Raw genomic sequence first — 14,697 nt, forward strand, 5'->3', positions numbered from 1 at the left:
AATTTCAGCTCAGTTGGAACTGAAGCAATCATTACACAGTGGGGAATGGTACAAAGAATGAACTCAGCAAGCTTATGCAGAAAATGACTGAGTTTAAAGGGTCCTTACATGTCTTTGAAAAGAAAATAATTTTACTCTTTGACTCTGTTTTTCCACCATGGCATAGCATAAACTAACTTCTCCCAAGGTGAGACACAGGTTACACTGTCCCATGATATTGGTGGTAACAAATATTTCTAGTTTGGCCAGCCTGTTTCTAGTTTTTCAGAGAGATACCCAGAGAAATTTGGGGAAGGGGGGAAGGTGGGTGGATTTGGTTTCAGGGTGGTTTGATATTGTTGTTTGGTTTTGAATTTTATTTGGGTTTTTTGTCCCTTCTCCTATTCCACTACTTTTCCTTGTGCAGACTGGTTTTATCCATGTAGGAAATACAGAGGTGAAGTATGCAAACACTGCTTTGGCACAGGGTGTTCCCCAACTGCAGCATCATTTTTACTGCCTGCATTGTCTAATGCTTCCCTAATAAATAATGTCCTGCTCTTTCATGCTAATCATAGTGGGCAAGTGTACACCACTCTCTCTTCAGCTGGATTAATCTCTTCAGGGTTTGACCGGTGCAGTATTTTTCCACATTGAACCCAGTCTAATTCAGGGCAAGATGCCACAATTAAAGATGAAACTTTTACACAATTGCTGAGAAGAACATTCCAGATATGTATTTATAAATTCAAAATTTTTATGTTCCAATGTGTCCTTCCCAGTTCTTATAGAATTGTTTAGGTTGGAAAAGACCTTTAAGATCATTGAGTCCAACTCTTAACTCAGCACTGTAAAGGCCACCACTAAACCAAGTGCCTAGGCTGTCTCTTGCCACATTTGCAAGACTTTTAAATACCTTGAGAGGTGGTGATCTGGGTCAGAAAGAAGCAGCAGTTTTATCAAGTTCACCAGCCTTGTTTCCTCTCAAAAAAAGCATCAGATTCTTCTTCATTCCTGGGGGCTTTCTTTCTCTGTAGTTCAAGTGTGATGGTCAAGTCACAGAGAAATGACAGAGCACATTATATCCACAAAAAGTAATCTTAAAGTCCAGCAGCAGGCCCAAACTAATGATTATTTTACTTTACGTGTTCAACATGTTATTCCTGCTTTTGACTCTAAATTAAGCCTCAATAATTTTGCACATTTCTATCTATCTCAAATGTAAAACTTGTAAGAGAATGGTAACTAAAAACCTGGGTTAGAACTGGACCAAAATTTCCAGTCTAATGCTGAAGATGTGGATTTTAAGGTTTTGGTATCTGCACTGTAACCAACTGTCCACTCCAGTAATTTTGTAAATTTACAGCTTTGAATGAGAGCAGAGATCTGCAGATTCCATTACCAGATCAAAGCCAAAGACATCAACTGTCACCATAATGTCTTTATTCACAGAAAGGGGGGCACATTTGTGCACACAGATATTCTATGCACTGCATGCAAACTCTCTTTCTATAGGAATTATATTGCTGCAAAGCAGAGCTAGGAAAGCTCTACACTAAGGCTACATCCCTGTGGAAATACTGCATGAAAAGGCTTTTTATTTTCAAAGATAAATTAATTTTTTTTTTGTATAATTGAGTCGCACTTTTCATGTAGCACTCAGCCTAGGGATGTCTGCAGGAGAAAAGAACAATATCTTACTAAATCCCTTTTAGGATCATTAAATTTAGATCACAAAACTCTCGCAGGCAAGCAATTCCAAACATGTCACAGAAACAAAAGGAACAACAACAAAAAGTGACAAGCTTCTCTTACATTATTTTCCTTCTTTACAATGATGTTTAAGGTAGCAAAGTGTTAATGAATTCAGTACAATGTATCATGCATTGTGTTAGAACTTTTATATTGTTGAAAAATTGTCATATTTGGCTAGGCAGCTGCATGGAGAAAAAAAGCTCTGACAATATCTAATTGAGTCTATTTTTGCTGTCTTTCAGATAACATTGTTAGAATTATATACTGTACATATTTCTTATTTTTAGTTTCATACTCCCTCCCCCCCTCTTCACAGCTCTTCTCTGCAACAGTGTTTTATTACTGCTGATATAAATCCAGGTCATTTTCACAAAAGAAGAGTGAGTCCTATTCTATAATATTGAAATGGGGCTACAAACTGTTATGTAAATCACTATTAATAAGAGAATATTCAGGACATGTGTCCCTTAAAAGCTGGTCCTTCTTTAGAATGCTCACTGGGACACAAAGGCTTCGAGCTCCATCTCCTACTTTACCATGTGCTTCCTGGGCATGTCTGAGCTGAACACCTCACATCTCACTCCTGTCTGTAAAATGGGAATAGCAGAACATTCCTTTGGTTTTTCCTGCCTTTGGAAACAAAGAATGCTTCAATGCAAAGCCTGCCTCTTCTGTGGATAGATCATGTTGAGTACCACTCCTCCAACTCACACAAAATTTCTGCTGTTGCCATGGGATGCTTCCAGCACAACCTTTCATCCCTCATCCTTACCCAACCAGCCTATTCACTCGGGATTTTTCATGAGTTTCCCAAGCCCCCACAGCCTGGTAGGAAAATCAGGTAGGTGGGTCAGTCACACAGACAGAACAATTTGCTTCAGGGACAGAGAAATCACATCTTGAGCCTCATCCTTTGCAGCAGCCTGGTTAAGAATGTTGCAGGACACTAAGCAGAGACTGTCAGAAAGTCTTTCCAAGAGGAATCAAATTGTCTGGGGCAGCACACACCAAGCACACCACTGCTGATGAAGTCCAGGAGCAGAAATTTACAAGAGGGCTGGAACTTCAGCCTTTGCAAATGGAGATACCAAAGCCTGCTCCCATGCAGGACAGCAGCACAACAACCTAGATAAAGCAAGCCAGCCAGGGGAAACAGCCCCAGGCCTCCACAGAGAAATGCATTTGCTTAAAAATATTACTGTTGAGGAGAAATCACTTTAAAAATATCCCACAATTTAAAAGCAACATAAAACTTCACATCAGTATCACCCCATTGTTGTTTAAATCATATTTTATACCCATGGGCTCAAGAACAGACTTCTGGGGACAAAACTCTATGAAAATTTCAATCAGTTGTGATCCAAGAAAGCATGTTGCTATGTATACACCAGAGACACTCTCAATAACTGGGCTTCAGAGGAAAACTTTTTACTGAGAGGAAAATAATTATTTCATGGACAAGGTACAGGAGAAGAAAGTAAGCAAATGGGACTTCCAAAATGGGAAAGAAAACCACATCACCTAAAAAAAACTAAAACCCACCAAAAAAAAACCACTTCTCAGCTTCTTTGGTTGGCTCCCATTAGCACCACCAAGATTTGCCCCCCAAAAATAGAGAAAAATATCTCCTCTTGAAATCTGAATGACATACATTCATGGGAATAAAATGAAACACAGAGCAAAAAGTCAAAATTACAGAAACTGAAACTTGTACTACATATAGTAGAAAAACTAAACTTTTCCTTTCTTTTACTTTTTTCTTCCCAAAAATAGAAACATTGAGTTTAGGGTGAAAAGCAAGATACCATTTTGCAGAAGACTGACAAAGTAAAATACAAATTCTCTATGCCTTTCCCTTGGCCCTTACCCTCCAATTCTGTCTCTATAAAAACATATTTCATGATTTTTCTTCATGGCACCTCAGATTCCCATGATAGGAACCTAATACTGAGACATTATTCTGAGTGATTTAAGCCTGTGTAAGCTTTTAGGTGCCCATGGGGACGTTGATTATTAGAGAAACAGGAGTGAAAAAAAGGAATGAAAAGAGAACTTGGAAAGCATGGCACTCTCAGGGAAGAATAGTTGAGATCTAATGAGGAGCTGTGCCTAATAGCCAGAACAGAATTAGCCATTCAGGGTGACTTACTCAAAATAGTTCTTAGAGCAGGTTTAACAGCAGAAGTGCTCCAAACCAATATAAAGTGCAGGTGCAGATAAAGTAACAAATGCATGAGTTAGTGGGACCTGCTCCTCTGTTAGAGATGCCCAGAGGCTACAGTCAGACATCCAGGATATGAAAATGGATACACCATATAATCAAGACCATAATGCCCACAGCATCCACTTCCATTTAGCCTGCAGGCTTCTGAAAGTACAGGGGAAATCTGGTTGATTATGGGAACTGGCATTATGTATGTATTGCCAAAGAGAGCAGAATTCTCTAATATGATAACACCACTTTTCATTTTTCATGACTTTCCTGATTTATAGCACATAGCATACTGGTTTGAACAGATGGATTTAGGAACCAATTTGCTTGTGAGCAAACTTGTCCATTATTAAAAAAAAAAAAAAAAAAATCAGTATAATTTTCATGTATGGATCTACACAAAGACTGGAAATGGAGTGTCACCAACTTTGCAGGCTGAACTATAACAACCTTAATAAAGATTCTGCCCATGTACCCCTGTCAGTTCCCACCAGAGGTGAGGACTGAGTCTCACATGAAAACTTCTTAAAAAAACCTAATTAAATCTGCTTGACTACTACCACTTACTGTCTAGAGTTACTATGTGACTGAATATAAAATAGCAACTGCTAATGACAAAAACACAGAAATACTTAGTAAAGGAAGTTTCCACTTTCTGAATGCAAGATGAGCTGTAGCCTCATAATGATTGCTATGACATTTATTAATCACATATTTTTGGAAATAAATGCCTATTTTTAGGGGTGGGAGGTTTGTGAATATTCAGTCTAACCCTTACCTATCTACCATTCATATTTTGCAGTTCAACATGGAAAAATAAGTATAATATGGTAATTTCCTGCTCAGCTCCAAGCCAGACACAGGATAACCATATGCACAAATCTCCTGCAGAAACACAGAATATGAGAGTGCAACCTGGACTATCAGCTCCTGGCCCCACTTCACAAAAAGTCTTCCAGAAGGGGTTAAATCTCTATTTTGGTCCATAGGGCTCGTGGCAGGCAGTTCTGAGCTCCCACTGCTCTGATAATTAGTTTAGTCCCAGATTTTCAACCTGAATGTACTCATGGCCAACTCATCCCATTTGTTCAGTATTCTTGAAATCTCACTTCCTCTATCCAGTCTGCTTCCTCTGCTGTTCAATTTTTCTCCCTCTCCCTTTTCTTTCCTTCTCTTCCCGTTTCCCTGCTGTCCTTGAGAGTTTCTTGGGTAAATTACTGTTTGCAAAGACCTACTTGACAACAAATTATTCATTTCCATTTTGCACAATTATGCAAGTAATTTATTTAAGGATCCTGTTGAATGTGTGTACATATAACACACACAATTGTTACTAGTTACTGAATTATCAAACAGCTCAACATGACACAAGCCAAAACAGAGACCTTATTTTGGTGTCAGTAAGAACACTTACACTCACTAAAACGGGAAACTTTTTTTTTATTTTGGTCTTAGTTCTGTTTATGGCAAAGTCTGTTTTCAGTGTGGTTTCCTACCACAGTGGAATCACAGAAACAAAGACTCTTCTCTGAATTATCTCTGCTTCTGGCAATTGTCAAAGAAAATACATTGAAATAACACACCATTTATTTGCCCCAGCAAGCAGCTCTTACTGCAGTTGCAGTCCTGGGCCAATGCTCAGATTTGTGAATAAGTTCCTGACTTAAGTATCAGTCCCACACTATCCTTCATTTTGAGAACTACCTTTAATAAAATTAGCAGAGACTGGCTAGACATTGTTCTCTCTCTCAGTACAGAAAAGTTATTACAAGGAAACAAATACACCAATAAAGTGGCAAAGGTTCACAGAAGAATCTATAAGAGGATGTAACTATATCTCCACTGTGTTCCCTGCTTGCAACCCAGGAAACTAACTGGTAGGACATGAAAGATGTACTAGAAAGCAAACTCAACTTTAAAACATCAGAAGCAAAGTTGAACTTCATTAGCCAATGCACAAGCCATCTTGAAAACATGGAAAAATTAAGCCTTGTGCATGGTTTGAGGCTTTATGAAATTTACACCCTTAATATTTAAAATTATGCAATTGCTTCAAGGCCTCCCTCTATCTCTTTAGGAAAGTCTAAAACAAAACTTTCATTAAAGGAGACTGCAAGCTTGCCTGTGGAGTCAAATAATTTCTTCATGTCCCACTTAAGAAAGCTCTTATTTTGCAGGTCAGCTCTGCTTACCACACATGCACATTTTGTAAGGGATGTAACTCGTGCCAGCTAGACTAGCAGATGATATGCAATAGAATAAAGAGATTATACTGGCAATTTGGGAGAAAAGAGTTAATCTGACAGCTCCATCTGATTAGAAAAATGTATATTTTATCTTTTGAGAGTTCATTTCTCCCATTACAGTTGCTTGCCCTTTATTTTGTTCTTTCTTCTGTTCACCTTCCTCTCTTCCCATGCAACATTCTCCTCCTGACTGTATTGTCCCCCTTCCTCCTTGACATGTCCTGTCTCACTGGAGGCACTAATTTTCCTGCACTTCTTTCTCTTTAAAGTGATTCTCACATGAGTCCTCCTTCCAGGACCATCTCATTCCCACCATGTAGGGAAGAGTTTGCATCCATCAGACCCCAAACTCTGCTCCACTGAAGTGAGAGCAGACTACAGCCTCAGGCTATCTTGTTTGATGCCCCAGAGTTCATAGCCCAAATGCAGCTGTTTTACCATCCTCTCTTCTCATCAGGAGATGCTGTGTGTGCTGGAGCTCACACAGAATAAAATCCATCTCTGTTCTTCTCTGTGCCTGCATCCAGATGGGGTGGCTTTTGTCCTTGCATGCTGCTTGAAAACAAAGCAAAGAATCTGCCCCATTTATTGATTTCCAGAACCCTACAGGTTTTGAAATAATGCCTTTCAAGCCAGAAGGGTTGGAAGCCACAGCATAGGAAACTGGCAACAAAGAAAACGTTTTTGAAAGCATTCATTCCCTCAGCAATTCAGAATCAATCTGCAGAGTGTGTTCCACTTGTGCTGGCTTTCCACAGCCATTAGAGCAAGAAAGCTCTTTTTGCACTCCTGCCCTGCCAAAGGCTGGAGGCTCCTGGGCTGTGCACACCCCAACTCATGGGGCAACCTGGCAGAGCTGGTGCCATGGCACAGAGAGGAGAAACCCACCCTGGGTAAAGGGAAAAACATCCAGAAGATCTTGTGTGGATCAGGACTATGCTGTCTCAGATAAAAGAAAAAGACAGATCAATCTTAATATTTCCTTACATCACCTATTGGTTTGTACCTGGTAATTCAAACAAAAAAAAATACAGCATGGAAACATATATCTCCCCCAAGGGAATAACCTTTAATGTTCAACCTCTAATCAAGGCCAGCTCAAATTGCCCTATCATGTCTACAGACATGTAATGAACCACAGAAAAGAAGTTATTGCAGAAAAGAAGTTCTTTATCTCAATGATCTCCTGTAAACTTCACATTTTCTGAAAAGACTGCCAAACTACTGTTTATTTATTTCCTGACACACAGGCTGCTTCAATGGACCTTCCACAAGCAGAAGAAAAACCCAAGCAAGCTTTCCCTGGTCACAGAGCAGACAATTTCCTTGCTTCTGGAATGCAGGACCCCAAACTCCCTTGACATATCTCCTGCACATTGAGACAGAACAGTACAGGAAGGAATAGCTGTTTGACCTCCCTCTCTGCTGACAATAAGCACAACAAACATATGGGATGTATCTCTGTGGTGAGACAAATTCTTAATTTATTTAATGTTATCAGAGGCTAGAAGCATTTGGTGACTTAAAGGTCCCCTAAAAACTCAGGCTTATGTTAAGAGATTATTTTATCACCATGGAAAGAAATGCATTCAGAGATCTGTTGAGCTGAGACTTAGGGAAGTGTCAGGTTACAACCATCTTCAGGAAATTAGAATCAAAAGGAACTCCAGACCACAGCAGCTCAGAATCCATTTCACTACTTCAATACTTTTAGAGAAAAAGAAAAAAAACCAGCAGATTTTAATTGTTTAAAAATAGATGTCTAACTAGTGGTCCAAGACTGCATGGCAGGAATATTTGACAGCACTCTCTCATCTTTGCTCTGCAGTCTTTATACCACACCCATATCATATGTGACACCCATCTATTCTGCTGCATAATTTGTCACACAGAGTCAAGTCAAGTCTCTTGCAGTGTTTCTGAATATGCTGCACGGATTTTTGGCATCCCATTCCCAATATTACTTGGTTTTTTTCTTTAAGTTTGTTCCCTCTGTTGGCCTAAGAAACATTAATATAACATATATTTCAAAGAGGTGAATGTCTACTTTTGCATGTACTCACAAAGCTTCCTATTTTTTACAGAAATAAAAGTCATGATTGAAATTCCACAGAACAACCACAGTTGTTAACAACTGTGATGGAATTTCAGAATATGTGCTTTCTCTCAGGCCTAGTCTTTGTTATCAGCTCTAGGAAAACAAGCCAGAAACCAGTTAATAAACCTGAGTTTATACTTTCTTCCTGACGACTTGTGACTGTGCAGAAAGAGCTTTTTAATGCTTTGGTGCTACCACCATAATTAAACATCACAGATGTTCACTCAGATCTACAGTAACACAAGTGCAATTTTCACCAAGTCAAAAATACAATATTGTACTTCCTACTCATCTTCTGGCCACAGCATGACCACAGATGAAAAAGAAGAAAAGGAAAAGAAAAAAGGAAAAAGAAAGAAAAAAATAATAATTTAAAAAAATAATTAAAAAAAAACCACCCCGTTGTGGGATCTGTCTCCTTGGGAAAAGGCTGGAATTTCAAGTCTTGGCACTATTTATGCATGCTGTGATTTCTTATGCACAGTCTCTATAGCATGAAAAAGCCTACATCAAATATGACCATCTTCTGAAGATTCTGTGTGGGTTTCAAAAAATCACTTTGCACATTCCAGTGCTAGTAGGTACCCACACTGAGTTATGAATAACTCCCAACATGTCTGGAAGCCAGCAAGCCTCTGGCACTTCTTCAGGATATTCCTGGCAAGAGAGAGTTTTCCTACAACCATCATATTAGACTCAGGTAACATTTTGGAAAAGGATGTTCTACCTACTGAGCAATCTTTTTTTTATTTTTTGTTTTGTAAGAAGGGGTCACCCAAAGCACTCTGCTTTGTATATAGAGTTTTGCAAATAGATTTTTAATCCTGGCTTCCCCAGAAAACAAGGCTGATGCAATCCCATTTGTTTATCTGTTTTCCACCAAAGCTTCCCACATCAGCACATTTGCAAGTAGAACTAGTATCAAAGACATGTTGAGTGAAAACAGGCTGTCAATAGAAGGAAAAGTTCCAGGCTGGGCTTGTGCACTTACTTATCCCTAGAAAAGTTTACACTCAGGAGACCAAAATAATTTTCTCTTGTTGAAAAAAAAAAAATATGGATGATAACCCTAGGGTAAAAACAGGAGAACCTTCCAAATAATGGGGAAATGTCAGGTTTCACTCTCAAGCATTATATGCAGCTCCCCTGCAAACCAGCCCACAATTGTTCTTGTACTCCTGAAATTATTTGCTTTTAGCTTTCATGCTGTTCTTTATATCAGCACAGCTCAGCAACATTAGAGTTCACAAACAGCCTGTTTTGGTGTACTTGTGCATGTCTGTGCACTTTCAAAAATACTTAATTGGGGTTTTTCCTATTTAGAAAGAGAATTTGCACCAGATTACACCAATTACAATCTGTGCACCAACCTCATTTATTACACAGGTCTCTAGGAGACTGCCCACATCCTCCAGTTCCTTTATGCACACCATATTGCTGAATATTTATTTTCATAAAACATATTTTAGTGACACTACAAGTGGACAGCACTCAGGCATTGGGTGGGATTTTTGGGGGGTCCTGTGCAGGGCCACAAGTTGGGCTCAAATTCCCTGATGGGTCCCCTCCAGCTCAGCATATTCTATGATTCTGTGACCCTTCTTTCTCAGTCAGCATGGTAAAATCAGTGTGACTCAACTTACAAAAGCAAGGCCCAACACCAGTTTCTTACAGCCTGGAGGAGAAATTGTCTAGATCTTTAATTCACTCTTAAATCTAGTTTAGAGCTCTGAAAATACATCTATATTTGCACTGTGTTCTCATTTTGCAGATAAGTGGTAAAAACTCAGTTTACTTCATGCTTTCAGCTGATGGTAGGCAGATTTTACATGGCTTTCTTCATCTGATTCTTACTTTAAATAATATATATATATATCTCCAGGAATGAATGAGAGCATTAGCCTCCACACATTCTGTACTTTATGCTATTTACTACTGGATAGCCCTGGAATATTCGCAGCTGGCTGTACTGTGTTTTGTACAATTGTAGCTCTTTATCATGTTTTTTATCAAAGAACTGTGGTTTAGCACAGAATGAGGCAGAGCTGCATTGAAGCTGTAATGTGGTTTAGGTTACCAGATTGCATTTTTGATGATTTGGTATTAAAGTGCTCAACACACACACACAAAAAAAAAAAAGTAAAAATGAGAAAAAAAAAATCAACATTTAAGAGATGCAAGTGAGAAAAGCTCAAAAGAGAGACTGAATAAACTATACCATTATGGAAATTTTACATTACTTTCTATATTAAAACAAGTAGCTTTGAATCAATACAAGCAAATCTCACTATTATTTTCTTTCTGAGGCAAATCTTACACAAAACTTTTGCCAGCAGAAAGTCAGGGGTGTGAGGACATGGGATTTGCAACCAGCACAGCTGTGCTGGCAAAAGGCCCTAACATGGATGTGGTTTTACTGGCAAAATTGAACTTTTGCCAGCATAGCTAATTTCTCTGTTGGGAGTTAGTTTTGCCAGTACAGCTGTGTCCAGACTCAGGACCCTGGTGTTAGAGGCACTCACAGAGCTGCCATCTCTGACTTCCAATCTGGGCACACTCTCAGCTCAGCAGAGCTCTGCTGTGTCAACACCTTGAGTGACAAGGAAACAACCAGCCAAAAGAGTTACCTGGCTCCTCCAGGCTCATGGAGTCACTCCTTTCTGTTCTCCTCTCTTTCTTCTCCTGACTCCTTGCTGTAGGGGTAACACAGGACACTAATTTGGAAGTTATCCTGTTTCCTCCTCCCTCCCTGCAACCCCAAGCGCATCACCTTCTCCCCATCCCCTCAACTCTGCACAAAGCCTTTGTGTTTCTGAGCTCAGTGCTGATTTCAGCTGATGCCTGGGACAATAATTGCTATCAGCTGCAGCGCCATCACCTAGCCATGGTCCTTGCACAGCTGCCTGTCTCTCATCCTAAAGGACTTCTGCAGCATGGCATTTCTGATGTGCTGCTGAAAGTGCTGATCTGCTACCACCTACACGCCCTTATTCAGCATTTCTGTCTTTCTCCAGCATTATTGCTTCCAGCTTGGAGCCCTCTTTCAAACAGGGATCTCTCCTTTTCCTGTGGGAAACTGTTTTGGCACCACTCTGCACAGGTAAATTTGGCCTTTAAAATAAAAATCTATTTTCTTCTCCTTTTTTTTTTTTTTTTTTTGAGTACATGGAAAATGGAGTTAGAACAAAGCCAGTTCCCCTATTTGTTTTTTCGATTCTTTTTTTTTTTTTTTTTAATGCTAACAAGCAGTGATTATGTAGCTATGCAGACTTAAAAAACCGAGGGAAGCCATCCAAAAAAATCTACCAGGAAAAACACTGTGGGTTATGTGTATCCTGCCCTCCACACCCTGGAGCTCTTTGAGCAAAATGTGATGCTGTGTTTCCTTTAGCCCCAGGAAAAGATCACTGAGAGCCACAGAGATTCAGCTTGGGAATCCTCCAGTCTGAGCTCTCCAGGCTACTGGCCTGGGCTGTGAACAGCTTGGCTTTATCACACTTTCTTTGCCCCAGATTTAGTGGAGATGCACAACTGCTACCAAGTAACAGTTATTCAGTGTTTTAAATGCTTTCAATCAGGCATTGTCAAAACCGTTTGAGGAAATTAAACATGTGCTACTGTTGTGTGATTTGGTTTGTTTTGCTTTTCTGCTTTTTTTTTTTTTTTTTTTTTTTTGGGAAGTTTTCTATTCAGTGCAAAGAAATTAAGGCACTGATTTATCAATTCTTAGATATTTCTTTCTAATTTAAAGAAACTGCATGTCCAGAGAGGATATTCTGCCTTTTTGGGGGGTAAAATGAAAAGTCAAATTCTAGCCTCAAGCTCACCAGTGGAAGGCAACAGGCACATCATTTTATGTTTTATGGCCATGTGAAAATGCACACTTGATTACCTACAGCTTATCACATGAGACAGGTGAGGACACACCTGTAGTTAAGGCCAACAAATACCAACAGATTTTTGGATAAATCTAGGACTTTTTACAGGCATTTGTGAGAGATTCTCACACAAGACACCTGCAGCAGCAACAATATATTCCCCAAGCACCTTAAAAGTACAGGCTGCAGATTCAATTTCTCCTGAGCTTTGCACTTCTCAGCTATTGTCAATTTGCATCACAAGCATAAAGTTATTTAATATACAAAAGCTTTAATGCTCTTTCCACATCATATAACAACACATGTTTATCTGAGTGCTAAATAAAAGCTTTCAGAACTTTAAAGTGACTTTATGAATTGTATGTACCATAAAATAAACATTAGAGTATAATAATATTCTGTAATTTGGAAAACAGCAACAGAAACCAGTAGAAGACAAAAGAATGAATGCTTGAATAATCTGCTGCATGTCAGAAACATTAAATTAATTTATGCAATAATGTAAGCACAGTGATGTTAAGGTAATATGGAGGACATAAATTATACATTATTATTGTCAGTTCTAGCACTTATCTTAGTGGTATGTCAAAATAAATCCTGATGTGTTAATATTTATAGAAATGAACAAGTGTTGCAGCTCAGGGATTCATCTGTGATATTTTTATATATAATTTGCATTCACACATATGGGTGTCATTGTCTTTTCTGTAATTTGAGAGGTAAGCATCATGCAATTCATTTCTAATGCATTTTGCATTACCATGAAAGCACATTATGCTTTCTCCACTAACACTTTTCAAATAGATGGCCTGCAATGATTTAGAGATTGCACAGAAGGACTCAGCAAATGGGCGAAAATCCACCTGCGAAATCTGCAGTGACAATGGGCTACAGTGAGCAAAGTGCACACTCTGCTAACTACTAATTGTCCCTGGGGAACAAACACCTCCCAAAGTTCTTGCAGTGGCACATTTGTTGGGGATTCATATCTTCAAAGGATACATCTTTTTCCTTTCTTTGTATTTTCACACAAAGTGGGAGAATAATTCACCCTCCTCCCTGTGAAATATGAGATCTGTATTCACCACCTTTCATCACACCCATTTTCATCCAACAGATCAGTTTATGGATGAAGATAGCTGAACCCCACTTGACTTGGCATTTGAATCTGACAGGAGAAGTTTCCAGAGGAAAAAAAAAAAAAAAAAAAAAAAAGAATATATATATATATATATATATATATATATATATATATATATATATATAAAAGGAAGATTTCCTCCCCTAGATTAAGTACAGTCACATTTGTTGCTACCTCAGAAGCAAGAGATGCACATTCTTCAATCAGCAAGAGACCAAAATTCCTCCCTTGAGTAAGGGTGGGTTAAGGGTTTTGGCCCAGGGCCATGAGTTCTGGGAGCTGTGCTTGGGACAAAAAGGTGGCTGTAGAGTTCATATACTGCTGAGTCTACAAGTAAGGCTACTGTTTCTAATTACCCGAGATGGTTTTGGTGTTTCCCAGAAAAGAAGTGTGAAAATACTTATACTCCCTGATTCAGCAGTATAAAACTTATTCTGAGCCTTAGGTTCGTGTTCTGCTTATGCAAGGACTGCCATGTCAAAATGATTTGGCTAAATCTGATGATCTTGTCTCTTCCCAATTGTCTCACGCACAGCTGAGGTTTGTTGCTCCAAAGTTCATCTGTCAAGATTTTCAGTATGGAAGAGTTTAAATTCAGTTTTTTGTATTTTTATTATGGAGATGATTATCTTTTAAGAAACTCAACAACTATTCCCCATCCTAACCTTTATGCTTCATCCTATCTTCTGAGATAGCTTATCTGGAAAAATGTCTTTCCTTTTTTCCCCCTCTCAAGGTATTTCTAGGGTCTATTAACAAACCCATGAATATCAACCTAAAGAGTAATTTTGATGCCAACACAGGCACAAAATCCAGAGAAACAGTAGAGAAACTTAAAGAATAAGCCATAAAAAACATGTTGGCTGTGGCCTTACACACAACTAAGTTCTAATGGACTCTATATGAGCATACAAGAAGTTACAAGAGAAGATATGGGGGAATATCTGAGGGTAGTTTCAGATCAACACACTCTAAAATCAGCCCAACACTTGAATGGAGACAAAAGGCTTCGTAGCCATAAACTTGGAATATAAATTGTCCCTGTAAGCATGACAACATGGAGAAAAAGTCCTGCTTGATTTCACCTTTCAACAGGAAACAAAAATAAAAAAAATTCAAAGGCCACATTTTCACAGAACCCATGTACAATTCAGGAGAGTGAAAAAAGACACAAGTGCAATCTTTTCACATATGAATATAATACCTGAAAAAATGCCATACCAGTACAGGCAGCACACTGCAGACACAGAAAATATGTAAGTAAAGCATAGTGTGTGGGTCTGATCTATCACTTGCCTTTTGTTTATAACATTTTATGCTCCACAGAAGTAGAGGATTCTCTTCCATCACTGAAATGGAACTCGTGTCAGCTCTGCAGTGAAATGAAA

The sequence above is a fragment of the Erithacus rubecula genome, assembly GCF_903797595.1.
Source record: "Erithacus rubecula genome assembly, chromosome: 6".
NCBI lineage: Eukaryota > Metazoa > Chordata > Aves > Passeriformes > Muscicapidae > Erithacus > Erithacus rubecula.